Source organism: Scyliorhinus torazame, chromosome 20, assembly GCF_047496885.1.
Source record: "Scyliorhinus torazame isolate Kashiwa2021f chromosome 20, sScyTor2.1, whole genome shotgun sequence".
NCBI lineage: Eukaryota > Metazoa > Chordata > Chondrichthyes > Carcharhiniformes > Scyliorhinidae > Scyliorhinus > Scyliorhinus torazame.
Genome location: NC_092726.1, coordinates 105011483 through 105039060, shown reverse-complemented (window position 1 = coordinate 105039060; position 27578 = coordinate 105011483). Strand labels below are relative to the sequence as shown.

General features: G+C 56.4%; 1 long non-coding RNA gene across 1 annotated transcript in view; it reads right to left on the bottom strand.

Moving 5' to 3' along the window:
• The window catches only part of LOC140396765 (uncharacterized), a 161814-nt gene that overhangs the window by 122928 nt on the left and 11308 nt on the right, over positions 1-27578 (bottom strand). The window contains exons 3-4 of the long non-coding RNA XR_011936631.1: positions 25307-25460; positions 18966-19119 (exon numbers count right to left, since the gene is read on the bottom strand). This is a non-coding gene — a long non-coding RNA (uncharacterized lncRNA). The remainder of the gene's footprint in view (positions 1-18965; positions 19120-25306; positions 25461-27578) is intronic.

The following is a 27578-nucleotide window of genomic DNA, read 5'->3' as shown; positions in this document are numbered from 1 at the left end:
AGTGAGAGTGGGAGACATTGAGGGGAGTGAGAATGGGAGACAGTGAGGGGAGTGAGAGTGGGAGACAGTGAGGGGAGTGAGAGTGGGAGACAGTGAGGGGAATGAGAGTGAGAGACAGTGAGGAAAGTGAGAGTGGGAGAGAGTGAGGGGAGTGAGAGTGGGAGAAGGTGAGGGGAGTGAGAGTGGGAGACAGTGAGGGGAGTGAGAGTGGGAGACAGTGAGGGGAGTGAGAGTGGGAGAGAGTGAGGGGAGTGAGCGTGGGAGACAGTGAGGGGAGTGAGACTGGGATACAGTGAGGGGAGTGAGAGTGGGAGACAGTGAGGGAAGTGAGAGTGTGAGACAGTGAGCGGCGTGAGAGAGGGAAACAGTGAGGGGAGTGAGAGTGGGAGACAGTGAGGGGAGTGAGAGAGGAGGCAGTGAGGGGAGAGAGACTGGGAGACAGTGAAGGGAGTGAGAGTAGGAGACAGTGGGGGGTGCGAGAGTGGGAGACAGTGAGGGGAGTGAGAGGGGGAGACAGTGAGGGGAGTGAGAGCGGGAGACAGTGAGCGGTGTGATAGTGGAGCACAGTGAGGGGAGTGAGAGTGGGAGACAGTGAGGGGAGTGAGAGTAGTAGACAGTGAGAGGATTGATAGTGTGAGACAGTGAGGGGAGTGAGAGTGGGACACAGTGAGGGGAGTGAGAGTTGGAGACAGTGAGGGGAGAGGTAGTGGGAGACAGTGAGGTGTGTGAGAGTGGGAGACAGTGAGGGGAGTGAGAGTGGGAGGCAGTGAGGAGAGTGAGAGTGGGAGACAGTGAGGGGAGTGAGAGTGGAAGACCGTGAGGGGTGTGAGAGTGGGTGACAGTGAGCGGAGTGAGAGTGGGAGACAGTGAGGGGGTGAGAGTGGGAGACAGTGAGTGGAGTGAGAGTGGGAGACAGTGAGGGGAGTGAGAGTGGGAGACAGTGAGTGGAGTGAGAGTGGGAGACAGTGAGGGGAGTGAGAGTGGGAGACAATGAGGGGAGTGAGAGTGGGAGACAGTGAGGGGAGTGGGAGTGGGAGACAGTGAGGGGAGTGAGAGAGGGAGACAGTGACGGGAGCGAGAGTGGGAGAGAGTGAGGGGAGTGAGAGTGGGAGACAGTGAGGGGAGTGAGAGTGGGAGACTGTGATTGGAGTGAGAGTGGGAGACAGTGAGGGGAGTGAGAGTGGGAGACAGTGAGGGGAGTGAGAGTGGGAGACAGTGAGGGGAGTGAGAGAGGGTGACAGTGAGGGGAGTGAGAGTGGGAGACAGTAATGGGAGTGAGAGTGGGAGACAGTGAGGGGAGTGGGAGTGGGAGACAGTGAGGGGAGTGGGAGTGGGAGACAGTGAGGGGAGTGAGAGTGGGAGACAGTGAGGAGAGTGAGAGTGAGAGACAGTGAGGGGAGTGAGATTGTAGACAGTGACGGGAGTGAGAGTGGGAGACAGCGAGGGGAGTGAGAATGGGAGACAGTGATGGAAGTGGGAGAGGGAGACAGTGAGGGGAGTGAGAGTGGGAGACAGTGAGGGGCGTGAGAGTGAGAGACAGTGAGTGAGTGAGAGTGTGCGACAGTGAGGGGTGAGAGAGTGGGAGACAGTGAGGGGTGTGAGAGTGGGAGACAGTGAGGGGGTGAGAGTGGGAGACAGTGAGGGGATTGAGAGTGGGAGACAGTGAGGGGAGTGAGAGTGGGAGACAGTGAGGGGAGTGAGAGTTGGAGACAGTGAGGGGAGTGAGAGTGGGAGACAGTGAGGGGAGTGAGTGTGGGAGACAGTGAGGGGAGTGAGAGTGGGAGATTTTGAGGGGAGTGAGAGTGGGAGACAGTAAAGGGAATGGAAGAGGAGACTGTAATGGGAGTGAGAGTGGGAGACAGTGAGGGGTGTGAGAGTAAGAGACAATGAGGAGAGTGAGAGTGGGAGATAGCGACGGGTGTGAGAGTGGGAGACAGTGAGGGGAGTGACAGTGGGAGACAGTGAGGGGAGTGAGAGTGGGAGACAGTGAGGGGAGTGAGAGTGGGAGACAGTGAGAGGAGTGAGAGTGGGAGACAGTGAGTGGAGTGAGAGTGGGAGACAGTGAGGGGAGTGAGAGTGGGAGACAGTGAGGGGAGTGAGAGTGGGAGATAGTGAGGGGAGTGAGAGTGGGAGACAGTGAGGGGAGAGAGAGTGGAAGACAGTGAGGGGAGTGGGTGTGGGAGACAGTGAGGGGAGTGAGAGTGGGAGACAGTGAGGGGAGTGAGAGTGGGAGACAGTGAGGGGAGTGATAGTGGGAGACAGTGAGGGGAGTGAGAATGGGATACAGTGAGGGGAGTGAGAGTGGGAGACAGTGAGGGGAGTGAGAGTGGGAGAGAGTGAGGGGAGTGAGAGTGGGAGACAGTGAGGGGAGTGAGAGTGGTAGACAGTGACGGGAGTGAGAGTGGGAGACAGTGAGGGGGTGAGAGTGGGAGACAGTGAGGGTAGTGAGAGTGAGAGACAGTGAGGGGAGTGAGAGTGGGAGAGAGTGAGGGGAGTGAGAGTGGGAGAAAGTGAGGGGAGTGAGAGTGGGAGATAGTGAGGGGAGTGAGAGTGGGAGACAGTGAGGGGAGAGAGAGTGGAAGACAGTGAGGGGAGTGGGTGTGGGAGACAGTGAGGGGAGTGAGAGTGGGAGACAGTGAGGGGAGTGAGAGTGGGAGACAGTGACGGGAGTGAGAGTGGGAGACAGTGAGGGGAGTGAGAGTGGGAGACAGTGAGGGGAGTGAGAGTGGGAGAATGTGAGGGGAGTGACAGTGGGAGACAGTGACGGGAGTGAGAGTGGGAGACATTGAGGGGGTGAGAGTGGGAGACAGTGAGGGTAGTGAGAGTGAGAGACAGTGAGGGGAGTGAGAGTGGGAGAGAGTGAGGGGATTGAGAGTGGGAGACAGTGAGGGGAGTGAGACTGGGAGACAGTGAGGTGAGTGAGAGTGGGTGACAGTGAGGGGTGTGAGAGTGTGAGACAGTGAGGGGAGTGAGTGTGGGAGACAGTGAGGGGTGAGAGAGAGGGAGACAGTGAGGGGTGTGAGAGTGGGAGACAGTGAGGGGAGTGAGAGTGGGAGACAGTGAGGGGAGTGAGAGTGGGAGACAGTGAGGGGAGTGAGACTGGGAGACAGTGAGGTGAGTGAGAGTGGGAGACAGTGAGGGGTGTGAGAGTGTGAGACAGTGAGGGGAGTGAGTGTGGGAGACAGTGAGGGGTGAGAGAGAGGGAGACAGTGAGGGGTGTGAGAGTGGGAGACAGTGTGGGGAGTGAGAGTGGGAGACAATGAGGGGAGTGAGAGTGGGAGACAGTGAGGGGAGTGAGAGTGGGAGACAGTGAGGGGAGTGAGAGTGTAGACAGTGAGGGGAGTGAGAGTGGGAGACAGCGAGGGGAGTGAGAATGGGAGACAGTGATGGAAGTGGGAGAGGGAGACAGTGAGGGGAGTGAGAGTGGGAGACAGTGAGGGGCGTGAGAGTGAGAGACAGTGAGTGAGTGAGAGTGTGCGACAGTGAGGGGTGAGAGAGTGGGAGACAGTGAGGGGTGTGAGAGTGGGAGACAGTGAGGGGGTGAGAGTGGGAGACAGTGAGGGGATTGAGAGTGGGAGACAGTGAGGGGAGTGAGAGTGGGAGACAGTGAGGGGAGTGAGAGTTGGAGACAGTGAGGGGAGTGAGAGTGGGAGACAGTGAGGGGTGTGAGTGTGGGAGACAGTGAGGGGAGTGAGAGTGGGAGATTTTGAGGGGAGTGAGAGTGGGAGACAATAAAGGGAATGAAAGAGGAGACTGTAATGGGAGTCAGAGTGGGAGACAGTGAGGGGTGTGAGAGTAAGAGACAATGAGGAGAGTGAGAGTGGGAGATAGCGAGGGGTGTGAGAGTGGGAGACAGTGAGGGGAGTGACAGTGGGAGACAGTGAGGGGAGTGAGAGTGGGAGACAGTGAGGGGAGTGAGAGTGGGAGACAGTGAGAGGAGTGAGAGTGGGAGACAGTGAGGGGAGTGAGAGTGGGAGACAGTGAGGGGAGTGAGAGTGGGAGACAGTGAGGGGAGTGAGAGTGGGAGACAGTGAGGGGAGTGAGAGTGGGAGACAGTGAGGGGAGTGAGCGTGGGAGACAGTGAGGGGAGTGAGACTGGGATACAGTGAGGGGAGTGAGAGTGGGAGACAGTGAGGGAAGTGAGAGTGTGAGACAGTGAGGGGAGTGAGAGTGTGAGACAGTGAGGGGCGTGAGAGAGGGAAACAGTGAGGGGAGTGAGAGTGGGAGACAGTGAGGGGAGTGAGAGAGGAGGCAGTGAGGGGAGAGAGACTGGGAGACAGTGAAGGGAGTGAGAGTAGGAGACAGTGGGGGGTGCGAGAGTGGGAGACAGTGAGGGGAGTGAGAGGGGGGGACAGTGAGGGGAGTGAGAGCGGGAGACAGTGAGCGGTGTGAGAGTGGGGCACAGTGAGGGGAGTGAGAGTGGGAGACAGTGAGGGGAGTGAGAGTAGTTGACAATGAGAGGAGTGAAAGTGTGAGACAGTGAGGGGAGTGAGAGTGGGAGACAGTGAGGGGAGTGAGAGTTGGAGACAGTGAGGGGAGAGATAGTTGGAGACAGTGAGGTGTGTGAGAGTGGGAGACAGTGAGGGGAGTGAGAGTGGGAGGCAGTGAGGAGAGTGAGAGTGGGAGACAGTGAGGGGAGTGAGAGTGGAAGACAGTGAGGGGTGTGAGAGTGGGTGACAGTGAGCGGAGTGAGAGTGGGAGACAGTGAGGGGGTGAGAGTGGGAGACAGTGAGTGGAGTGAGAGTGGGAGACAGTGAGGGGAGTGAGAGTGGGAGACAGTGAGTGGAGTGAGAGTGGGAGACAGTGAGGGGAGTGAGAGTGGGAGACAATGAGGGGAGTGAGAGTGGGAGACAGTGAGGGGAGTGGGAGTGGGAGACAGTGAGGGGAGTGAGAGAGGGAGACAGTGACGGGAGCGAGAGTGGGAGAGAGTGAGGGGAGTGAGAGTGGGAGACAGTGAGGGGAGTGAGAGTGGGAGACTGTGATTGGAGTGAGAGTGGGAGGCAGTGAGGGGAGTGAGAGTGGGAGACAGTGAGGGGAGTGAGAGAGGGTGACAGTGAGGGGAGTGAGAGTGGGAGACAGTGAGGGGAGTGAGTGTGGGAGACAGTGAGGGGAGTGAGAGTGGGAGACAGTGAGGGGAGTGAGAGAGGGTGACAGTGAGGGGAGTGAGTGTGGGAGACAGTGATGGGAGTGAGAGTGGGAGACAGTGAGGGGAGTGATAGTGGGAGACAGTGAGGGGAGTGGGAGTGGGAGATAGTGAGGGGAGTGAGAGTGGGAGACAGTGAGGGGAGTGAGAGTGGGAGACAGTGAGGGGAGTGAGATTGTAGACAGTGAGGGGAGTGAGAGTGGGAGACAGCGAGGGGAGTGAGAGTGGGAGACAGTGATGGAAGTGGGAGAGGGAGACAGTGAGGGGAGTGAGAGTGGGAGACAGTGAGGGGCGTGAGAGTGAGAGACAGTGAGTGAGTGAGAGTGTGCGACAGTGAGGGGTGAGAGAGTGGGAGACAGTGAGGGGTGTGAGAGTGGGAGACAGTGAGGGGGTGAGAGTGGGAGACAGTGAGGGGATTGAGAGTGGGAGACAGTGAGGGGAGTGAGAGTGGGAGACAGTGAGGGGAGTGAGAGTTGGAGACAGTGAGGGGAGTGAGAGTGGGAGACAGTGAGGGGAGTGAGTGTGGGAGACAGTGAGGGGAGTGAGAGTGGGAGATTTTGAGGGGAGTGAGAGTGGGAGACAGTAAAGGGAATGGAAGAGGAGACTGTAATGGGAGTGAGAGTGGGAGACAGTGAGGGGTGTGAGAGTAAGATACAATGAGGTGAGTGAGAGTGGGAGATAGCGAGGGGTGTGAGAGTGGGAGACAGTGAGGGGAGTGACAGTGGGAGACAGTGAGGGGAGTGAGAGTGGGAGACAGTGAGGGGAGTGAGAGTGGGAGACAGTGAGAGGAGTGAGAGTGGGAGACAGTGAGGGGAGTGAGAGTGGGAGACAGTGAGGGGAGTGAGAGTGGGAGACAGTGAGGGGAGTGAGAGTGGGAGATAGTGAGGGGAGTGAGAGTGGGAGACAGTGAGTGGAGAGAGAGTGGAAGACAGTGAGGGGAGTGGGTGTGGGAGACAGTGAGGGGTGTGAGAGTGGGAGACAGTGAGGGGAGTGAGAGTGGGAGACAGTGAGGGGAGTGATAGTGGGAGACAGTGAGGGGAGTGAGAATGGGATACAGTGAGGGGAGTGAGAGTGGGAGACAGTGAGGGGAGTGAGAGTGGGAGACAGTGAGGGGAGTGAGAGTGGGAGACAGTGAGGGGAGTGAGAGCGGGAGACAGTGACGGGAGTGAGAGTGGGAGACAGTGAGGGGGTGAGAGTGGGAGACAGTGAGGGTAGTGAGAGTGAGAGACAGTGAGGGGAGTGAGAGTGGGAGAGAGTGAGGGGAGTGAGAGTGGGAGACAGTGAGGGGAGTGAGAGTGGAAGATAGTGAGGGGAGTGAGAGTGGGAGACAGTGAGGGGAGAGAGAGTGGAAGACAGTTAGGGGAGTGGGTGTGGGAGACAGTGAGGGGAGTGAGAGTGGGAGACAGTGAGGGGAGTGAGAGTGGGAGACAGTGAGGGGAGTGATAGTGGGAGACAGTGAGGGGAGTGAGAATGGGAGACAGTGAGGGGAGTGAGAGTGGGAGACAGTGAGGGGAGTGAGAGTGGGAGACAGTGAGGGGAGTGAGAGTGGGAGACAGTGAGGGGAGTGACAGTGGGAGACAGTGACGGGAGTGAGAGTGGGAGACAGTGAGGGGGTGAGAGTGGGAGACAGTGAGGGTAGTGAGAGTGAGAGACAGTGAGGGGAGTGAGAGTGGGAGAGAGTGAGGGGATTGAGAGTGGGAGACAGTGAGGGGAGTGAGACTGGGAGACAGTGAGGTGAGTGAGAGTGGGTGACAGTGAGGGGTGTGAGAGTGTGAGACAGTGAGGGGAGTGAGTGTGGGAGACAGTGAGGGGTGAGAGAGAGGGAGACAGTGAGGGGTGTGAGAGTGGGAGACAGTGAGGGGAGTGAGAGTGGGAGACAGTGAGGTGAGTGAGAGTGGGAGACAGTGAGGGGAGTGAAACTGGGAGACAGTGAGGTGAGTGAGAGTGGGAGACAGGGAGGGGTGTGAGAGTGTGAGACAGTGAGGGGAGTGAGTGTGGGAGACAGTGAGGGGTGAGAGAGAGGGAGACAGTGAGGGGTGTGAGAGTGGGAGACAGTGAGGGGAGTGAGAGTGGGAGACAGTGAGGGGAGTGAGAGTGGGAGACAGTGAGGGGTGTGAGAGTGGGAGACAATGAGGGGAGTGAGAGTGGGAGACAGTGAGGGGAGTGAGAGTGGGAGACAGTGAGGGGAGTGAGAGTGTAGACAGTGAGGGGTGTGAGAGTGGGAGACAGCGAGGGGAGTGAGAATGGGAGACAGTGATGGAAGTGGGAGAGGGAGACAGTGAGGGGAGTGAGAGTGGGAGACAGTGAGGGGCGTGAGAGTGAGAGACAGTGAGTGAGTGAGAGTGTGCGACAGTGAGGGGTGAGAGAGTGGGAGACAGTGAGGGGTGTGAGAGTGGGAGACAGTTAGGGGATTGAGAGTGGGAGACAGTGAGGGGAGTGAGAGTGGGAGACAGTGAGGGGAGTGAGAGTGGGAGACAGTGAGGGGAGTGAGAGTTGGAGACAGTGAGGGGAGTGAGAGTGGGAGACAGTGAGGGGAGTGAGTGTGGGAGACAGTGAGGGGAGTGAGAGTGGGAGATTTTGAGGGGAGTGAGAGTGGGAGACAGTAAAGGGAATGAAAGAGGAGACTGTAATGGGAGTGAGAGTGGGAGACAGTGAGGGGTGTGAGAGTAAGAGACAATGAGGAGAGTGAGAGTGGGAGATAGCGAGGGGTGTGAGAGTGGGAGACAGTGAGGGGAGTGACAGTGGGAGACAGTGAGGGGAGTGAGAGTGGGAGACAGTGAGGGGAGTGAGAGTGGGAGACAGTGAGAGGAGTGAGAGTGGGAGACAGTGAGGGGAGTGAGAGTGGGAGACAGTGAGGGGAGTGAGAGTGGGAGACAGTGAGGGGAGTGAGAGTGGGAGATAGTGAGGGGAATGAGAGTGGGAGACAGTGAGGGGAGAGAGAGTGGAAGACAGTGAGGGGAGTGGGTGTGGGAGACAGTGAGGGGAGTGAGAGTGGGAGACAGTGAGGGGAGTGAGAGTGGCAGACAGTGAGGGGAGTGATAGTGGGAGACAGTGAGGGGAGTGAGAATGGGAGACAGTGAGGGGAGTGAGAGTGGGAGACAGTGAGGGGAGTGAGAGTGGGAGACAGTGAGGGGAGTGAGAGTGGGAGACAGTGAGGGGAGTGAGAGTGGGAGACAGTGACGGGAGTGAGAGTGGGAGACAGTGAGGGGGTAAGAGTGGGAGACAGTGAGGGGAGTGAGAGTGAGAGACAGTGAGGGGAGTGAGAGTGGGAGAGAGTGAGGGGAGTGAGAGTGGGAGAGAGTGAGGGGAGTGAGAGTCGGAGACAGTGAAGGGAGTGAGAGTGGGAGACAGTGAGGGGAGTGAGAGTGGGAGACAGTTAGGGGAGTGAGAGTGGGAGACAGTGAGGGGAGTGAGAGTGGGAGACAGTGAGGGGATTGAGAGTGGGAGACAGTGAGGGGAGTGAGACTGGGAGACAGTGAGGGGAGCGAGAGTGGGGGACAGTGAGGGGAGAGAGAGTGGGAGACAGTGAGGGGAGTGAGACTGGGAGACAGTGAGGGGAGTGAGAGTGGGAGTCAGTGACGGGAGTGAGAGTGGAAGACAGTGAGGGGAGTGAGAGTGGGAGACAGTGAGGGGAGTGAGAGTGGGAGACCGTGAGGGGAGTGAGAGTGGGAGACAGTGAGGGGAGTGAGAGTGGGAGACCGTGAGGGGAGTGAGAGTGGGAGACAGTGAGGGTAGTGAGAGTGAGAGACAGTGAGGGGAGTGAGAGTGGGAGAGAGTGAGGGGAGTGAGAGTGGGAGACAGTGAAGGGAGTGAGAGTGGGAGACAGTGAGGGGAGTGAGAGTGGGAGACAGTGAGGGGAGTGAGAGTGGGAGACAGTGAGGGGAGTGAGAGTGGGAGACAGTGAGGGGAGTGAGAGTTGGAGACAGTGAGGGGAGTGAGAGTGGGAGACAGTGAGGGGAGTGAGAGTGGGAGACAGTGAGGGGAGTGAGAATGGGAGACAGAGAGGTGAGATAGAGTGGGAGACAGTGAGGGGAGTGAGAGTGGGAGACAGTGAGATGTGTGAGAGTAGGAGACAGTGAGGGGAGTGAGAGTGGGAGACAGTGAGGAGAGCGAGAGTGGGGGACAGTGTGGGGAGAGAGAGTGGGAGACAGTGAGGGGAGTGAGACTGGGAGACAGTGAGGGGAGTGAGAGTGGGAGACAGTGAGGGGAGTGAGAGTGGAAGACAGTGAGGGGAGTGAGAGTGGGAGACAGTGAGGGGAGTGAGAGTGGGAGACAGTGAGGGGAGTGAGAGTGGGAGACAGTGAGGGGCGTGAGAGTGAGAGACAGTGAGTGAGTGAGAGTGTGCGACAGTGAGGGGTGAGAGAGTGGGAGACAGTGAGGGGTGTGAGAGTGGGAGACAGTTAGGGGATTGAGAGTGGGAGACAGTGAGGGGAGTGAGAGTGGGAGACAGTGAGGGGAGTGAGAGTGGGAGACAGTGAGGGGAGTGAGAGTTGGAGACAGTGAGGGGAGTGAGAGTGGGAGACAGTGAGGGGAGTGAGTGTGGGAGACAGTGAGGGGAGTGAGAGTGGGAGATTTTGAGGGGAGTGAGAGTGGGAGACAGTAAAGGGAATGAAAGAGGAGACTGTAATGGGAGTGAGAGTGGGAGACAGTGAGGGGTGTGAGAGTAAGAGACAATGTTGAGAGTGAGAGTGGGAGATAGCGAGGGGTGTGAGAGTGGGAGACAGTGAGGGGAGTGACAGTGGGAGACAGCGAGGGGAGTGAGAGTGGGAGACAGTGAGGGGAGTGAGAGTGGGAGACAGTGAGAGGAGTGAGAGTGGGAGACAGTGAGGGGAGTGAGAGTGGGAGACAGTGAGGGGAGTGAGAGTGGGAGACAGTGAGGGGAGTGAGAGTGGGAGATAGTGAGGGGAATGAGAGTGGGAGACAGTGAGGGGAGAGAGAGTGGAAGACAGTGAGGGGAGTGGGTGTGGGAGACAGTGAGGGGAGTGAGAGTGGGAGACAGTGAGGGGAGTGAGAGTGGCAGACAGTGAGGGGAGTGATAGTGGGAGACAGTGAGGGGAGTGAGAATGGGAGACAGTGAGGGGAGTGAGAGTGGGAGACAGTGAGGGGAGTGAGAGTGGGAGACAGTGAGGGGAGTGAGAGTGGGAGACAGTGAGGGGAGTGAGAGTGGGAGACAGTGACGGGAGTGAGAGTGGGAGACAGTGAGGGGGTAAGAGTGGGAGACAGTGAGGGGAGTGAGAGTGAGAGACAGTGAGGGGAGTGAGAGTGAGAGACAGTGAGGGGAGTGAGAGTGGGAGAGAGTGAGGGGAGTGAGAGTGGGAGAGAGTGAGGGGAGTGAGAGTCGGAGACAGTGAAGGGAGTGAGAGTGGGAGACAGTGAGGGGAGTGAGAGTGGGAGACAGTTAGGGGAGTGACAGTGGGAGACAGTGAGGGGAGTGAGAGTGGGAGACAGTGAGGGGAGTGAGAGTGGGAGACAGTGAGAGGAGTGAGAGTGGGAGACAGTGAGGGGAGTGAGAGTGGGAGACAGTGAGGGGAGTGAGAGTGGGAGACAGTGAGGGGAGTGAGAGTGGGAGATAGTGAGGGGAGTGAGAGTGGGAGACAGTGAGTGGAGAGAGAGTGGAAGACAGTGAGGGGAGTGGGTGTGGGAGACAGTGAGGGGTGTGAGAGTGGGAGACAGTGAGGGGAGTGAGAGTGGGAGACAGTGAGGGGAGTGATAGTGGGAGACAGTGAGGGGAGTGAGAATGGGATACAGTGAGGGGAGTGAGAGTGGGAGACAGTGAGGGGAGTGAGAGTGGGAGACAGTGAGGGGAGTGAGAGTGGGAGACAGTGAGGGGAGTGAGAGCGGGAGACAGTGACGGGAGTGAGAGTGGGAGACAGTGAGGGGGTGAGAGTGGGAGACAGTGAGGGTAGTGAGAGTGAGAGACAGTGAGGGGAGTGAGAGTGGGAGAGAGTGAGGGGAGTGAGAGTGGGAGACAGTGAGGGGAGTGAGAGTGGAAGATAGTGAGGGGAGTGAGAGTGGGAGACAGTGAGGGGAGAGAGAGTGGAAGACAGTTAGGGGAGTGGGTGTGGGAGACAGTGAGGGGAGTGAGAGTGGGAGACAGTGAGGGGAGTGAGAGTGGGAGACAGTGAGGGGAGTGATAGTGGGAGACAGTGAGGGGAGTGAGAATGGGAGACAGTGAGGGGAGTGAGAGTGGGAGACAGTGAGGGGAGTGAGAGTGGGAGACAGTGAGGGGAGTGAGAGTGGGAGACAGTGAGGGGAGTGACAGTGGGAGACAGTGACGGGAGTGAGAGTGGGAGACAGTGAGGGGTGTGAGAGTGGGAGACAGTGAGGGGAGTGAGAGTGGGAGACAGTGAGGTGAGTGAGAGTGGGAGACAGTGAGGGGAGTGAAACTGGGAGACAGTGAGGTGAGTGAGAGTGGGAGACAGGGAGGGGTGTGAGAGTGTGAGACAGTGAGGGGAGTGAGTGTGGGAGACAGTGAGGGGTGAGAGAGAGGGAGACAGTGAGGGGTGTGAGAGTGGGAGACAGTGAGGGGAGTGAGAGTGGGAGACAGTGAGGGGAGTGAGAGTGGGAGACAGTGAGGGGTGTGAGAGTGGGAGACAATGAGGGGAGTGAGAGTGGGAGACAGTGAGGGGAGTGAGAGTGGGAGACAGTGAGGGGAGTGAGAGTGTAGACAGTGAGGGGTGTGAGAGTGGGAGACAGCGAGGGGAGTGAGAATGGGAGACAGTGATGGAAGTGGGAGAGGGAGACAGTGAGGGGAGTGAGAGTGGGAGACAGTGAGGGGCGTGAGAGTGAGAGACAGTGAGTGAGTGAGAGTGTGCGACAGTGAGGGGTGAGAGAGTGGGAGACAGTGAGGGGTGTGAGAGTGGGAGACAGTTAGGGGATTGAGAGTGGGAGACAGTGAGGGGAGTGAGAGTGGGAGACAGTGAGGGGAGTGAGAGTGGGAGACAGTGAGGGGAGTGAGAGTTGGAGACAGTGAGGGGAGTGAGAGTGGGAGACAGTGAGGGGAGTGAGTGTGGGAGACAGTGAGGGGAGTGAGAGTGGGAGATTTTGAGGGGAGTGAGAGTGGGAGACAGTAAAGGGAATGAAAGAGGAGACTGTAATGGGAGTGAGAGTGGGAGACAGTGAGGGGTGTGAGAGTAAGAGACAATGAGGAGAGTGAGAGTGGGAGATAGCGAGGGGTGTGAGAGTGGGAGACAGTGAGGGGAGTGACAGTGGGAGACAGTGAGGGGAGTGAGAGTGGGAGACAGTGAGGGGAGTGAGAGTGGGAGACAGTGAGAGGAGTGAGAGTGGGAGACAGTGAGGGGAGTGAGAGTGGGAGACAGTGAGGGGAGTGAGAGTGGGAGACAGTGAGGGGAGTGAGAGTGGGAGATAGTGAGGGGAATGAGAGTGGGAGACAGTGAGGGGAGAGAGAGTGGAAGACAGTGAGGGGAGTGGGTGTGGGAGACAGTGAGGGGAGTGAGAGTGGGAGACAGTGAGGGGAGTGAGAGTGGCAGACAGTGAGGGGAGTGATAGTGGGAGACAGTGAGGGGAGTGAGAATGGGAGACAGTGAGGGGAGTGAGAGTGGGAGACAGTGAGGGGAGTGAGAGTGGGAGACAGTGAGGGGAGTGAGAGTGGGAGACAGTGAGGGGAGTGAGAGTGGGAGACAGTGACGGGAGTGAGAGTGGGAGACAGTGAGGGGGTAAGAGTGGGAGACAGTGAGGGGAGTGAGAGTGAGAGACAGTGAGGGGAGTGAGAGTGGGAGAGAGTGAGGGGAGTGAGAGTGGGAGAGAGTGAGGGGAGTGAGAGTCGGAGACAGTGAAGGGAGTGAGAGTGGGAGACAGTGAGGGGAGTGAGAGTGGGAGACAGTTAGGGGAGTGAGAGTGGGAGACAGTGAGGGGAGTGAGAGTGGGAGACAGTGAGGGGATTGAGAGTGGGAGACAGTGAGGGGAGTGAGACTGGGAGACAGTGAGGGGAGCGAGAGTGGGGGACAGTGAGGGGAGAGAGAGTGGGAGACAGTGAGGGGAGTGAGACTGGGAGACAGTGAGGGGAGTGAGAGTGGGAGTCAGTGACGGGAGTGAGAGTGGAAGACAGTGAGGGGAGTGAGAGTGGGAGACAGTGAGGGGAGTGAGAGTGGGAGACCGTGAGGGGAGTGAGAGTGGGAGACAGTGAGGGGAGTGAGAGTGGGAGACCGTGAGGGGAGTGAGAGTGGGAGACAGTGAGGGTAGTGAGAGTGAGAGACAGTGAGGGGAGTGAGAGTGGGAGAGAGTGAGGGGAGTGAGAGTGGGAGACAGTGAAGGGAGTGAGAGTGGGAGACAGTGAGGGGAGTGAGAGTGGGAGACAGTGAGGGGAGTGAGAGTGGGAGACAGTGAGGGGAGTGAGAGTGGGAGACAGTGAGGGGAGTGAGAGTTGGAGACAGTGAGGGGAGTGAGAGTGGGAGACAGTGAGGGGAGTGAGAGTGGGAGACAGTGAGGGGAGTGAGAATGGGAGACAGAGAGGTGAGATAGAGTGGGAGACAGTGAGGGGAGTGAGAGTGGGAGACAGTGAGATGTGTGAGAGTAGGAGACAGTGAGGGGAGTGAGAGTGGGAGACAGTGAGGAGAGCGAGAGTGGGGGACAGTGTGGGGAGAGAGAGTGGGAGACAGTGAGGGGAGTGAGACTGGGAGACAGTGAGGGGAGTGAGAGTGGGAGACAGTGAGGGGAGTGAGAGTGGAAGACAGTGAGGGGAGTGAGAGTGGGAGACAGTGAGGGGAGTGAGAGTGGGAGACAGTGAGGGGAGTGAGAGTGGGAGACAGTGAGGGGCGTGAGAGTGAGAGACAGTGAGTGAGTGAGAGTGTGCGACAGTGAGGGGTGAGAGAGTGGGAGACAGTGAGGGGTGTGAGAGTGGGAGACAGTTAGGGGATTGAGAGTGGGAGACAGTGAGGGGAGTGAGAGTGGGAGACAGTGAGGGGAGTGAGAGTGGGAGACAGTGAGGGGAGTGAGAGTTGGAGACAGTGAGGGGAGTGAGAGTGGGAGACAGTGAGGGGAGTGAGTGTGGGAGACAGTGAGGGGAGTGAGAGTGGGAGATTTTGAGGGGAGTGAGAGTGGGAGACAGTAAAGGGAATGAAAGAGGAGACTGTAATGGGAGTGAGAGTGGGAGACAGTGAGGGGTGTGAGAGTAAGAGACAATGTTGAGAGTGAGAGTGGGAGATAGCGAGGGGTGTGAGAGTGGGAGACAGTGAGGGGAGTGACAGTGGGAGACAGCGAGGGGAGTGAGAGTGGGAGACAGTGAGGGGAGTGAGAGTGGGAGACAGTGAGAGGAGTGAGAGTGGGAGACAGTGAGGGGAGTGAGAGTGGGAGACAGTGAGGGGAGTGAGAGTGGGAGACAGTGAGGGGAGTGAGAGTGGGAGATAGTGAGGGGAATGAGAGTGGGAGACAGTGAGGGGAGAGAGAGTGGAAGACAGTGAGGGGAGTGGGTGTGGGAGACAGTGAGGGGAGTGAGAGTGGGAGACAGTGAGGGGAGTGAGAGTGGCAGACAGTGAGGGGAGTGATAGTGGGAGACAGTGAGGGGAGTGAGAATGGGAGACAGTGAGGGGAGTGAGAGTGGGAGACAGTGAGGGGAGTGAGAGTGGGAGACAGTGAGGGGAGTGAGAGTGGGAGACAGTGAGGGGAGTGAGAGTGGGAGACAGTGACGGGAGTGAGAGTGGGAGACAGTGAGGGGGTAAGAGTGGGAGACAGTGAGGGGAGTGAGAGTGAGAGACAGTGAGGGGAGTGAGAGTGGGAGAGAGTGAGGGGAGTGAGAGTGGGAGAGAGTGAGGGGAGTGAGAGTCGGAGACAGTGAAGGGAGTGAGAGTGGGAGACAGTGAGGGGAGTGAGAGTGGGAGACAGTTAGGGGAGTGAGAGTGGGAGACAGTGAGGGGAGTGAGAGTGGGAGACAGTGAGGGGATTGAGAGTGGGAGACAGTGAGGGGAGTGAGACTGGGAGACAGTGAGGGGAGCGAGAGTGGGGGACAGTGAGGGGAGAGAGAGTGGGAGACAGTGAGGGGAGTGAGACTGGGAGACAGTGAGGGGAGTGAGAGTGGGAGTCAGTGACGGGAGTGAGAGTGGAAGACAGTGAGGGGAGTGAGAGTGGGAGACAGTGAGGGGAGTGAGAGTGGGAGACCGTGAGGGGAGTGAGAGTGGGAGACAGTGAGGGGAGTGAGAGTGGGAGACCGTGAGGGGAGTGAGAGTGGGAGACAGTGAGGGTAGTGAGAGTGAGAGACAGTGAGGGGAGTGAGAGTGGGAGAGAGTGAGGGGAGTGAGAGTGGGAGACAGTGAAGGGAGTGAGAGTGGGAGACAGTGAGGGGAGTGAGAGTGGGAGACAGTGAGGGGAGTGAGAGTGGGAGACAGTGAGGGGAGTGAGAGTGGGAGACAGTGAGGGGAGTGAGAGTTGGAGACAGTGAGGGGAGTGAGAGTGGGAGACAGTGAGGGGAGTGAGAGTGGGAGACAGTGAGGGGAGTGAGAATGGGAGACAGAGAGGTGAGATAGAGTGGGAGACAGTGAGGGGAGTGAGAGTGGGAGACAGTGAGATGTGTGAGAGTAGGAGACAGTGAGGGGAGTGAGAGTGGGAGACAGTGAGGAGAGCGAGAGTGGGGGACAGTGAGGGGAGAGAGAGTGGGAGACAGTGAGGGGAGTGAGACTGGGAGACAGTGAGGGGAGTGAGAGTGGGAGACAGTGAGGGGAGTGAGAGTGGAAGACAGTGAGGGGAGTGAGTGTGGGAGACAGTGAGGGGAGTGAGAGTGGGAGACAGTGAGGGGAGTGAGAGTGGGAGACAGTGAGGGGAGTGAGAGTGGGAGACAGTGAGGGGAGTGAGAGTGGGAGAGAGTAAGATGTGTGAGAGAGGGAGACAGTGAGGAGTGTGAGAGTGGGTAACAGAGAGGGTTTGAGTGGGAGACAGTGAGGGGAGTGAGAGTAGGAGACAGTGAGGGGAGTGAGAGTGGGAGACAGTGAGGGGAGTGAGAGTGGGAGACAGTGAGGGGAGTTAGAGTGGGAGACAGTGAGGGGAGTGAGAGTGGGAGACAGTGAGGGGAGTGAGAGTGGGAGACAGTGAGATGTGTGAGAGTAGGAGACAGTGAGGGGAGTGAGAGTGGGAGACAGTGAGGGGAGTGAGAGTGGGAGACAGTGAGGGGAGTGAGGTTGGGAGACAGTGAGGGGAGTGAGAACGGGAGACAGTGAGGGGAGTGAGAGTGGGAGACAGTGAGGGGAGTGAGAGTGGGAGACAGTGCGGTGTGTGAGAGTGGGAGACAGTAAGGGGTGTGAGAGTGGGAGACAGAGAGGCGAATGAAAGTGGGAGAGATTGGGGGGGTGAGAGTGGGAGAGAGTGAGGGGAGTGAAATTGTGAGACAGTGAGGAGAGCGAGAATGAGAGACAGTGAGGGGTTTTCGAGTGAGAGACAGTGAGGTGTGGGAGATTGTGTGACAGTGAGGGGTATTAAGGTAGGTGACAGTGAGTGGAGTGAGAGTGGGAGAGGGTGTGGGTTGTGAGAGTGGGATACAGTGAGGTGAATGAGAGTTGGGGACCGTGAAGGGTGTTAGAGTGGGAGATAGTGAGGTTTCTGAGAGTTCGGGAAAGTGAGGGGTATGATAGTGGGAAACGGTGAGTTTTGTGAGAATGGGAGACAGTGAGGTGTTTTAGACTGTGAGGCAATGAGGGAAGTGACAGTGGAAGATAAGAAGGGGTGTGAGAGTGGGTAACAGAGAGGGCTTGAGTGGGAAACGGTGAGGGGTCCGACAGTGGGGGACAGTGATATTACTGAGTGTGGACATTGAAGGGAGTGAGACTGCGAGACCGTGAGGTGAGTGATAGTGGGAGACAATGAGGTTTGTGAGAGTGGGAGACAGTGACGGGAGTGAAAGTGGAGACTGTAAAGGGAGAAGGACTGGGTGACAATGAGGGAGTGAGAGGGGCGACCGTAACGGGAGTGAGAGGTGGGAGACAGTGAGGGGAGTGAGAGTGGGAGACAGTGAGGGGTGTGAGAGTTGGGAGACAGTGAGGGGAGTGAGAGTGGGAGACAGTGAGTGGAGTGGGAGTGGGAGACAGTGAGGGGAGTGAGAGTGGGAGACAGTGAGGGGTGTGAGAGTTGGGAGACAGTGAGGGGAGTGAGAGTGGGAGACAGTGAGTGGAGTGGGAGTGGGAGACAGTGAGGGGAGTGAGAGTGGGAGACAGTGAGGGGAGTGAGAGTGGGAGACAGTGAGGGGTGTGAGAGTTGGGAGACAGTGAGGGGAGTGAGAGTGGGAGACAGTGAGTGGAGTGGGAGTGGGAGACAGTGAGGGGAGTGAGAGTGAGAGACAGTGAGGGGAGTGAGAGTGGGTGACAGTGAGGGTTGTGAGAGTGTGAGACAGTGAGGGGGGAGAGAGTGGGAGACAGTGAGGGGTGTGAGAGTTTGGAGACAGTGAGGGGGTGATAGTGGGAGACAGTAAGGGGAGTGAGATTGGGAGACAGTGAGGGGAGTGAGAGTGGGAGACAATGAGGTTTGTGAGAGTGGGAGACAGTGACGGGAATGAAAGTGGAGACTGTAAAGGGAGAAGGAGTGGGTGACAATGAGGGAGTGAGAGGGGCGACCGTAACGGGAGTGAGAGGTGGGAGACAGTGAGGGGAGTGAGAGTGGGAGACAGTGAGGGGTGTGAGAGTTGGGAGACAGTGAGGGGAGTGAGAGTGGGAGACAGTGAGTGGAGGGGGAGTGGGAGACAGTGAGGGTTGTGAGAGTGTGAGACAGTGAGGGGGGAGAGAGTGGGAGACAGTGAGGGGTGTGTGAGTTGGGAGACAGTAAGGGGAGTGAGATTGGGAGACAGTGAGGGGAGTGAGATTGGGAGACAGTGAGGGGAGTGAGAGTGGGAGACAGTGAGGGGTGTGAGAGTTGGGAGACAGTGAGCTGTGTGAGAGTTGGGATACAGTGAGGGGGGTGAGAGTGGGAGACAGTGAGGGGAGTGAGAGTTGGAGACAGTGAGGGGAGTGAGAGTGGGAGACAGTGAGAGGAGTGAGAGTGGGAGACAGTGAGGGGAGTGAGAGTTGGAGACAGTGAGGGGAGTGAGAGTGGGAGTCAGTGAGGGGAGTGAGAGAGGGAGACAGTGAGGGGAGTGAGAGTGGGAGACAGTGAGGGGGTGAGAGTGTGAGACAGTGAGGGGAGTGAGAGTGGGAGACAGTGAGGGGAGTGAGAATGGGAGACAGTGAGGGGAGTGAGAGTGGGAGACAGTGAGGGGAGTGAGAGTGGGAGACAGTGAGGGGAATGAGAGTGAGAGACAGTGAGGAAAGTTAGAGTGGGAGACAGTGAGGGGAGTGAGAGTGGGAGAAAGTGAGGGGAGTGAGTGTGGGAGACAGTGAGGGGAGTGAGAGTGGGAGACAGTGAGGGGAGTGAGAGTGGGAGACAGTGAGGGGAGTGAGAGTGGGAGTCAGTGAGGGGAGTGAGAGTGGGAGACAGTGAGTGGTGTGAGAGTGGGGCACAGTGTGGGGAGTGAGAGTAGGAGACAGTGAGGGGAGTGAGAGTGTGTGACAGTGAGGGGAGTGAGAGTGGGAGCATAATTCTAGAAACAGGGTCAACGGCAGCGAGGCTCAAAGACAGTTGTTACATTCATAGAGAGAAAATCAGCAACTATTGAAACATTCACCTGCAACAACAATCGAGTTGACCATCCTGCCTTTCTAGTCTGGGCACTGAATTCTCTCAATCCCACTGAATTCTCTTAATCCCACTGAATTCTCTCAATCCCAATCTGTGCGCTGACTCTCAGCCGCCAGAGCTCATTTCAAACGTTCAAACACTCCAACAGTTTACGGACTGATTTAGTTCAGTTCTCTAACCCGCTGCCTGCACCAAATCAAACACCCAGGTTTACCTGTCCGGCAGACTGCAGCTGATCCATCTCCTTCACCCTGCAGCAGTGTTGTCCTGGGAAACAGGCAGCTTGGAGTTTCAGTGTGAACCAGGTGAGGAGCCGCCCCGATTGACAAAGGGAGTTACAGACACGCCCCTTAAACTGGCATTCAGATCTTGAGCAGAAAAATATATTTAAATATCTATCAATATTTAAATGGTATAGAAAACTTTTAAAAAGTTATTACATTTTAAATACAATTAGCACTTCTAAAATGCGTTTAAAGCATAGAAACAACGATGAAATCATGACTCCGACAGTTTCAGGGTTCCTTTAAAACTATTAGTTCAGCAAAGAATCTGCAAAACTAACACCTGAAAAGCACAATAGGCTGCAAATGTTATCCGGTCTGTCTGTGAGGACAAACATTCGTATTTTGTTATGTGTTTTTCTTTTAAACTATTAATTCAGCAAATATCTGCAAAACTGACTTCTGAAAAGCACAATAGTTTGCGAATGTTACTCAGTCCGCCTGACAGGGAGAGATTGACTGGTGTCCAGGGAATGGGAAAGCGTCATAAACAACAGATGTTGCAAGACAGCGTCGCTCAGTGTAACCGCAGGGGAGAGACAACGGGGAGTAAGAATAAAGCTTTTCGTAATACAAGAGCATCCTTTACAAACCGTATAGTTTAGTACAATCAGGGAGACAGGCACAAGGATCGGGAGGCTTGAATACAATTAATACACTTGTATGATAAAAATATTTCAACATTCACCAACAACCATAATCGAGTTGAGCATTCTGCTTTTCCAGCCTGCTCACTGAAATCTCTAAATCCCGATCTCTGTCTGTATCTCAGCCGTTTACACAATCTCCTTACTAATGCGTGTGAGATTGGGAGTTAGGTTTTGAGAGATTGAAGGGTGTGAGAGTTGGAGACAGTGAGGGGAGTGAGAGTGGAAGGCAGTGAGGAAAGTGACAGTTGAGCGTGAGGTGAGTAAGAGTGGGAGATGGTGAGGGGAGTTAGAGTGGAAGGCAGTGAGGGGAGTGAGAGTTGAGAGTGAGGTGTGTGATAGTGGGAGACAGTGATGGGAGTGAGAGTGGCAGACAATGAGGGGAGTTAGAGTGGGAGACAGTGAGGGGAGTTAGAGTGGTAGGCAGTGAGGGGAGTGAAAGTGCAATCAGTGATTGGAGTGAGAGTGGGAGACAGTGAGGGGAGTCAGACTGGGTGACAGTGAGGGGAGTGAGAGAGGGAGACAGTGAGGGGAGTGCGAGTGCAGGCAGTGAGGGGTGAGAGAGTGGGAGACAGTGAGGGGTGTGAGAGTGGGAGACAGTTAGGGGATTGAGAGTGGGAGACAGTGAGGGGAGTGAGAGTGGGAGACAGTGAGGGGAGTGAGAGTGGGAGACAGTGAGGGGAGTGAGAGTTGGAGACAGTGAGGGGAGTGAGAGTGGGAGACAGTGAGGGGAGTGAGTGTGGGAGACAGTGAGGGGAGTGAGAGTGGGAGATTTTGAGGGGAGTGAGAGTGGGAGACAGTAAAGGGAATGAAAGAGGAGACTGTAATGGGAGTGAGAGTGGGAGACAGTGAGGGGTGTGAGAGTAAGAGACAATGAGGAGAGTGAGAGTGGGAGATAGCGAGGGGTGTGAGAGTGGGAGACAGTGAGGGGAGTGACAGTGGGAGACAGTGAGGGGAGTGAGAGTGGGAGACAGTGAGGGGAGTGAGAGTGGGAGACAGTGAGAGGAGTGAGAGTGGGAGACAGTGAGGGGAGTGAGAGTGGGAGACAGTGAGGGGAGTGAGAGTGGGAGACAGTGAGGGGAGTGAAAGTGGGAGATAGTGAGGGGAATGAGAGTGGGAGACAGTGAGGGGAGAGAGAGTGGAAGACAGTGAGGGGAGTGGGTGTGGGAGACAGTGAGGGGAGTGAGAGTGGGAGACAGTGAGGGGAGTGAGAGTGGGAGACAGTGAGGGGAGTGATAGTGGGAGACAGTGAGGGGAGTGAGAATGGGAGACAGTGAGGGGAGTGAGAGTGGGAGACAGTGAGGGGAGTGAGAGTGGGAGACAGTGAGGGGAGTGAGAGTGGGAGACAGTGACGGGAGTGAGAGTGGGAGACAGTGAGGGGGTAAGAGTGGGAGACAGTGAGGGGAGTGAGAGTGAGAGACAGTGAGGGGAGTGAGAGTGGGAGAGAGTGAGGGGAGTGAGAGTGGGAGAGAGTGAGGGGAGTGAGAGTCGGAGACAGTGAAGGGAGTGAGAGTGGGAGACAGTGAGGGGAGTGAGAGTGGGAGACAGTTAGGGGAGTGAGAGTGGGAGACAGTGAGGGGAGTGAGAGTGGGAGACAGTGAGGGGATTGAGAGTGGGAGACAGTGAGGGGAGTGAGACTGGGAGACAGTGAGGGGAGCGAGAGTGGGGGACAGTGAGGGGAGAGAGAGTGGGAGACAGTGAGGGGAGTGAGACTGGGAGACAGTGAGGGGAGTGAGAGTGGGAGTCAGTGACGGGAGTGAGAGTGGAAGACAGTGAGGGGAGTGAGAGTGGGAGACAGTGAGGGAGTGAGAGTGGGAGACCGTGAGGGGAGTGAGAGTGGGAGACAGTGAGGGGAGTGAGAGTGGGAGACAGTGAGGGGAGTGAGAGTGGGAGACAGTAAGATGTGTGAGAGAGGGAGACAGTGAGGAGTGTGAGAGTGGGTAACAGAGAGGGTTTGAGTGGTAGCCAGTGAGGCGAGTGAGAGTGGGAGACAGTGACGGGAGTTAGAGTGGGAGACAGTGAGGGGGTGAGAGTGGGAGACAGTGAGGGTAGTGAGAGTGAGAGACAGTGAGGGGAGTGAGAGTGGGAGAGAGTGAGGGGAGTGAGAGTGGGAGACAGTGAAGGGAGTGAGAGTGGGAGACAGTGAGGGGAGTGAGAGTGGGAGACAGTGAGGGGAGTGAGAGTGGGAGACAGTGAGGGGAGTGAGAGTGGGAGACAGTGAGGGGAGTGAGAGTTGGAGACAGTGAGGGGAGTGAGAGTGGGAGACAGTGAGGGGAGTGAGAGTGGGAGACAGTGAGGGGAGTGAGAATGGGAGACAGAGAGGTGAGATAGAGTGGGAGACAGTGAGGGGAGTGAGAGTGGGAGACAGTGAGATGTGTGAGAGTAGGAGACAGTGAGGGGAGTGAGAGTGGGAGACAGTGAGGAGAGCGAGAGTGGGGGACAGTGAGGGGAGAGAGAGTGGGAGACAGTGAGGGGAGTGAGACTGGGAGACAGTGAGGGGAGTGAGAGTGGGAGACAGTGAGGGGAGTGAGAGTGGAAGACAGTGAGGGGAGTGAGAGTGGGAGACAGTGAGGGGAGTGAGAGTGGGAGACAGTGAGGGGAGTGAGAGTGGGAGACAGTGAGGGGAGTGAGAGTGGGAGACAGTGAGGGGAGTGAGAGTGGGAGAGAGTAAGATGTGTGAGAGAGGGAGACAGTGAGGAGTGTGAGAGTGGGTAACAGAGAGGGTTTGAGTGGGAGACAGTGAGGGGAGTGAGAGTAGGAGACAGTGAGGGGAGTGAGAGTGGGAGACAGTGAGGGGAGTGAGAGTGGGAGACAGTGAGGGGAGTTAGAGTGGGAGACAGTGAGGGGAGTGAGAGTGGGAGACAGTGAGGGGAGTGAGAGTGGGAGACAGTGAGATGTGTGAGAGTAGGAGACAGTGAGGGGAGTGAGAGTGGGAGACAGTGAGGGGAGTGAGAGTGGGAGACAGTGAGGGGAGTGAGGTTGGGAGACAGTGAGGGGAGTGAGAACGGGAGACAGTGAGGGGAGTGAGAGTGGGAGACAGTGAGGGGAGTGAGAGTGGGAGACAGTGCGGTGTGTGAGAGTGGGAGACAGTAAGGGGTGTGAGAGTGGGAGACAGAGAGGCGAATGAAAGTGGGAGAGATTGGGGGGGTGAGAGTGGGAGAGAGTGAGGGGAGTGAAATTGTGAGACAGTGAGGAGAGCGAGAATGAGAGACAGTGAGGGGTTTTCGAGTGAGAGACAGTGAGGTGTGGGAGATTGTGTGACAGTGAGGGGTATTAAGGTAGGTGACAGTGAGTGGAGTGAGAGTGGGAGAGGGTGTGGGTTGTGAGAGTGGGATACAGTGAGGTGAATGAGAGTTGGGGACCGTGAAGGGTGTTAGAGTGGGAGATAGTGAGGTTTCTGAGAGTTTGGGAAAGTGAGGGGTATGATAGTGGGAAACGGTGAGTTTTGTGAGAATGGGAGACAGTGAGGTGTTTTAGACTGTGAGGCAATGAGGGAAGTGACAGTGGAAGATAAGAAGGGGTGTGAGAGTGGGTAACAGAGAGGGCTTGAGTGGGAAACGGTGAGGGGTCCGACAGTGGGGGACAGTGATATTACTGAGTGTGGACATTGAAGGGAGTGAGACTGCGAGACCGTGAGGTGAGTGATAGTGGGAGACAATGAGGTTTGTGAGAGTGGGAGACAGTGAGGTTTGTGAGAGTGGGAGACAGTGACGGGAGTGAAAGTGGAGACTGTAAAGGGAGAAGGAGTGGGTGACAATGAGGGAGTGAGAGGGGCGACCGTAACGGGAGTGAGAGGTGGGAGACAGTGAGGGGAGTGAGAGTGGGAGACAGTGAGGGGTGTGAGAGTTGGGAGACAGTGAGGGGAGTGAGAGTGGGAGACAGTGAGTGGAGTGGGAGTGGGAGACAGTGAGGGGAGTGAGAGTGGGAGACAGTGAGGGGTGTGAGAGTTGGGAGACAGTGAGGGGAGTGAGAGTGGGAGAAAGTGAGTGGAGTGGGAGTGGGAGACAGTGAGGGGAGTGAGAGTGGGAGACAGTGAGGGGAGTGAGAGTGGGAGACAGTGAGGGGTGTGAGAGTTGGGAGACAGTGAGGGGAGTGAGAGTGGGAGACAGTGAGTGGAGTGGGAGTGGGAGACAGTGAGGGGAGTGAGAGTGAGAGACAGTGAGGGGAGTGAGAGTGGGTGACAGTGAGGGTTGTGAGAGTGTGAGACAGTGAGGGGGGAGAGAGTGGGAGACAGTGAGGGGTGTGAGAGTTTGGAGACAGTGAGGGGGTGATAGTGGGAGACAGTAAGGGGAGTGAGATTGGGAGACAGTGAGGGGAGTGAGAGTGGGAGACAATGAGGTTTGTGAGAGTGGGAGACAGTGACGGGAATGAAAGTGGAGACTGTAAAGGGAGAAGGAGTGGGTGACAATGAGGGAGTGAGAGGGGCGACCGTAACGGGAGTGAGAGGTGGGAGACAGTGAGGGGAGTGAGAGTGGGAGACAGTGAGGGGTGTGAGAGTTGGGAGACAGTGAGGGGAGTGAGAGTGTGAGACAGTGAGTGGAGGGGGAGTGGGAGACAGTGAGGGTTGTGAGAGTGTGAGACAGTGAGGGGGGAGAGAGTGGGAGACAGTGAGGGGTGTGTGAGTTGGGAGACAGTGAGGGGGTGATAGTGGGAGACAGTAAGGGGAGTGAGATTGGGAGACAGTGAGGGGAGTGAGAGTGGGAGACAGTGAGGGGTGTGAGAGTTGGGAGACAGTGAGCTGTGTGAGAGTTGGGATACAGTGAGGGGGGTGAGAGTGGGAGACAGTGAGGGGAGTGAGAGTTGGAGACAGTGAGGGGAGTGAGAGTGGGAGACAGTGAGAGGAGTGAGAGTGGGAGACAGTGAGGGGAGTGAGAGTTGGAGACAGTGAGGGGAGTGAGAGTGGGAGTCAGTGAGGGGAGTGAGAGAGGGAGACAGTGAGGGGAGTGAGAGTGGGAGACAGTGAGGGGGTGAGAGTGTGAGACAGTGAGGGGAGTGAGAGTGGGAGACAGTGAGGGGAGTGAGAATGGGAGACAGTGAGGGGAGTGAGAGTGGGAGACAGTGAGGGGAGTGAGAGTGGGAGACAGTGAGGGGAGTGAGAGTGGGAGACAGTGAGGGGAGTGAGAGTGGGAGACAGTGAGGGGAGTGAGAGTGGGAGACAGTGAGGGGAGTGAGAGTGGGAGTCAGTGAGGGGAGTGAGAGTGGGAGACAGTGAGTGGTGTGAGAGTGGGGCACAGTGTGGGGAGTGAGAGTAGGAGACAGTGAGGGGAGTGAGAGTGTGTGACAGTGAGGGGAGTGAGAGTGGGAGCATCATTCTAGAAACAGGGTCAACGGCAGCGAGGCTCAAAGACAGTTGTTACATTCATAGAGAGAAAATCAGCAACTATTGAAACATTCACCTGCAACAACAATCGAGTTGACCATCCTGCCTTTCTAGTCTGGGCACTGAATTCTCTCAATCCCACTGAATTCTCTTAATCCCACTGAATTCTCTCAATCCCAATCTGTGCGCTGACTCTCAGCTGCCAGAGCTCATTTCAAACGTTCAAACACTCCAACAGTTTACGGACTGATTTAGTTCAGTTCTCTAACCCGCTGCCTGCACCAAATCAAACACCCAGGTTTACCTGTCCGGCAGACTGCAGCTGATCCATCTCCTTCACCCTGCAGCAGTGTTGTCCTGGGAAACAGGCAGCTTGGAGTTTCAGTGTGAACCAGGTGAGGAGCCGCCCCGATTGACAAAGGGAGTTACAGACACGCCCCTTAAACTGGCATTCAGATCTTGAGCAGAAAAATATATTTAAATATCTATCAATATTTAAATGGTATAGAAAACTTTTAAAAAGTTATTACATTTTAAATACAATTAGCACTTCTAAAATGCGTTTAAAGCATAGAAACAACGATGAAATCATGACTCCGACAGTTTCGGGGTTCCTTTAAAACTATTAGTTCAGCAAAGAATCTGCAAAACTAACACCTGAAAAGCACAATAGGCTGCAAATGTTATCCGGTCTGTCTGTGAGGACAAACATTCGTATTTTGTTATGTGTTTTTCTTTTAAACTATTAATTCAGCAAATATCTGCAAAACTGACTTCTGAAAAGCACAATAGTTTGCGAATGTTACTCAGTCCGCCTGACAGGGAGAGATTGACTGGTGTCCAGGGAATGGGAAAGCGTCATAAACAACAGATGTTGCAAGACAGCGTCGCTCAGTGTAACCGCAGGGGAGAGACAACGGGGAGTAAGAATAAAGCTTTTCGTAATACAAGAGCATCCTTTACAAACCGTATAGTTTAGTACAATCAGGGAGACAGGCACAAGGATCGGGAGGCTTGAATACAATTAATACACTTGTATGATAAAAATATTTCAACATTCACCAACAACCATAATCGAGTTGAGCATTCTGCTTTTCCAGCCTGCTCACTGAAATCTCTAAATCCCGATCTCTGTCTGTATCTCAGCCGTTTACACAATCTCCTTACTAATGCGTGTGAGATTGGGAGTTAGGTTTTGAGAGATTGAAGGGTGTGAGAGTTGGAGACAGTGAGGGGAGTGAGAGTGGAAGGCAGTGAGGAAAGTGACAGTTGAGCGTGAGGTGAGTAAGAGTGGGAGACGGTGAGGGGAGTTAGAGTGGAAGGCAGTGAGGGGAGTGAGAGTTGAGAGTGAGGTGTGTGATAGTGGGAGACAGTGATGGGAGTGAGAGTGGCAGACAATGAGGGGAGTTAGAGTGGGAGACAGTGAGGGGAGTTAGAGTGGTAGGCAGTGAGGGGAGTGAAAGTGCAATCAGTGATTGGAGTGAGAGTGGGAGACAGTGAGGGGAGTCAGACTGGGTGACAGTGAGGGGAGTGAGAGAGGGAGACAGTGAGGGGAGTGCGAGTGCAGGCAGTGAGGGGTGTGAGAGTGTGTGACAATGAGGGGTGTGAGAGTGGGAGACAGTGAGGGGTGTGAGAGAGGGAGACAGTGAGGGGAGTGAGAGAGGTAGACAGTGAGGGGAGTTAGACTGGGAGACAGTGAGGGGAGTGAGAATAGGAGACAGTGAGGGGTGTGAGAGTGGGAGACAGTGAGGGGTGCGAGAGTGGGAGACCGTGAGGGGAGTGAGAGGGGGAGACAGTGAGTGGAGTGTGAGTGGGAGACAGTGAGTGGTGTGAGAGTGGGGCACAGTGAGAGGAGTGAGAGTGGGAGACAGTGAGGGGAGTGAGAGTGGGAGACAGTGAGGGGAGTGAGGGTGGGAGACAGTGAGGGGAGTGAGAGTGGGAGACAGTGAGGGGAGTGAGAGTGGGAGATAGTGAGGGGTGTGAGAATGGGAGACAGTGAGGGGAGTGAGAGTGGGAGATAGTGAGGGGTGTTAGAGTGGGAGACAATGAGGGTGTGAGAGTGGGAAACAGTGAGGGGAGTGAGAGTGGGAAACAGTGAGGGGAGTGAGAGTGGGAGACCGTGAGGGGAGTGAGAGGGGGAGACAGTGAGGGGAGTGTGAGTGGGAGGCAGTGAGGGTGTGAGAGGGGGAGACACTGAGGGGAGTGAGAGGGAGAGACAGTGAGGTGTGTGAGAGTGGGAGACAGTGAGGGGAGTGAGAGTGGGAGACAGTGAGGGGTGTGAGAGTGGGAGACAGTGAGGGGAGCGAGAGGGAGAGACACTGAGGGTAGTGAGAGTGGGAGACAGTGAGGTGAGTGAGAGTGGGAGACAATGAGGGGAGTGAGAGAGGGAGACAGTGAGGGGAGGGGGAGTGGGAGACAGTGAGGGGAGTGAGAGTGGGAGACAGTGAGGGGAGTGAGAGTGGGAGACAGTGAGGGGAGTGAGAGTTTGAGACAGTGAGGCGAGTGAGAAAACGTGACAGTGAGTGGTGTGAGTGGGAGACAGTGAGGGGAGTGAGAGTGGAAGACAGTGAGGCGAG